The sequence below is a fragment of the Cyprinus carpio genome, chromosome A15, assembly GCF_018340385.1.
Source record: "Cyprinus carpio isolate SPL01 chromosome A15, ASM1834038v1, whole genome shotgun sequence".
NCBI lineage: Eukaryota > Metazoa > Chordata > Actinopteri > Cypriniformes > Cyprinidae > Cyprinus > Cyprinus carpio.
The window spans coordinates 21,567,605-21,569,710 of record NC_056586.1 but is presented as its reverse complement, the minus strand read 5'-3'; the positions used below and the strand labels follow the sequence as shown (position 1 = coordinate 21,569,710).

At 35.4% G+C, this 2,106-nt stretch overlaps 1 pseudogene; it reads left to right on the top strand.

Annotated features, from left to right (window-relative positions):
• LOC122147797 overlaps window positions 1-2,106 on the top strand; it is a 27,183-nt pseudogene that overhangs the window by 18,269 nt on the left and 6,808 nt on the right.

The window sequence follows — 2,106 nt, the reverse complement described above, 5'->3', positions numbered from 1 at the left end:
CTTCGTTCCGGTTACGTATTGCTAGTGTAGAGTACCATATCTCACCATAAGCATACAATTGACATATAAACAATTCATATGTTTCTTTATCTTCCTTAATATTTATACTCAAAATGATCTTGTGATGAATATATTTGTGGGTTTGTGTGTGTGTGTGTGTGTATATATATATATATATATATATATATATATATATATATATATATATATATATATATATATATATATATATATATATATTGCTACATATTCTTTTTATTATTATTATTATTTGTTTGCAAAAGATGCATCACTATATATATATATATATATATATAATGTATATAATGTGTGTGTGTGTGTGTATATATATATATATATATATATATATAACATATTTTCAAATTATTCACTCATTACTTTTCTATACTGACATTTTTCCAAACAACATTTTTGCTAAAACCAAGACAAAAAACAAAAAATCAAGGAAAAAAGGAGAGAAATGTAATTAGCGATAAAAAGTATTTATTTATAAAAGCAGCTTAGCTGCAGTTTATTATCAAACTGCGATACAGTCCTACTCCTAACACAAGCTAGATTTCAACACATGAAAGTCTTTATTCTCCATATTTGAACTATTTACACAACTCCTAAATGATAGGTAAAATGTGCTTGTGTGATTAGTTCAGTAAAGGACTGTACGGCTAGCGCTATCTTGTTTTGCACTCAACCAGCGAGATCGTGTGATTGACTCCTGCTTTCTCGCAGTCTCGTTTGTGGTGTGGGGGTTGATCGTGTGTTGTGTGTTTTGACTCAGGACGGGGCGATTCACCCGGACATGGCTTCGAGGCCATCGTGAAAAAGCAGCTGATAAAGCTGAAGGAGCCATCCCTCAAATGGCCTGACTGGTCATAAAGGAGCTCATCAATCGGTCAGGCAGTGCACGCTGAAGGTTAGACGAGAGAGAGGACGGGGGCCGCGATGCATTGTCAACACACTAAAACCTGAGCCAACTCACGCTGGCTAACGGCCTCCGCAAAGCAAAAACCTCAGTGAATGCTGTACACGCACGGCTGAAAACCCGAAGCATGTCCGTCACGCCATCCTGCAGCTTTAATGAGGAAAATACCAAAAACTGATGACAAATGAACATTCCAAATAAAATCTGACAGAAATGTCCTGTAAATGTTGTTTTTATACCCAAATAGTGATAAAAAGTTATTTCGCAGTTCAATAATGCTGTCAAATCATGTGCAAAAAAAATCTAACAGGGAACTTGCCTCAAATATTTTGTTCCACTCATAGTAGCTAAATTTTTTATTTAATTTTTTAGACTCAAATTGCATTAAAAAATATATATTTTATATTTCAGTGAGTGTATTTAAAACCATCTAAATAAGCAATATAAATGTTTTTTTTTTTTGATGTTTTCATCTAGCGCCACGCTTCTCCAATATTGCCTTCACCCCAATTAACACCCTCGCTTTCCCATGATCCTCCAGGACGGGCTGTTTCACCCCTGACCATTGATGACAGAATCCCATAACCAAGCAGATCTAGTGAAGTAAATTCCTCTTAATATTAAAATAAGGGTCATCATTGTTTAATCGTAGTGTTTTATGCTTGTCTATGGTAGATGAGCTCAGTTTGTGTCTGTTTTTGCTTTGTGGCGATTATATTTAATAATCTCACTGATCTACTAATAAACTAGCTCACTGTCAGTGTTTAAACACACATTGGTTCAGATTTGCATGCTGTCCTACTCACCCGTGTCTCGATAAAATCTTACTGGAGACACTGATGATGTTTGAGTCATGCATCATAATCAGAGTGTGTATGTGTGTGCTTCTACTTCAGTTCGCAGTGTGTGTGTGTGTGTGTGTGTGTGTGTGTGTGCTTCTGCTGCAGTTCTCAGTGTGTGTTTGTGTGTGTGTGTTGTAGTTGAACTCGTATCCTCTGCTGAGAGAAGAGACGGAGAAAATCGTCACCACTTTCATCAGAGAGAGAGAAAGCAAAACTAAAGACCAGGTGTGTTTATAAACCATCCTCTTAAATCAACATATTGTGTCCAGTTATTCATCCATTTGTTTGTTTATATAACACTATTTATGTATCATAGCCATTTAT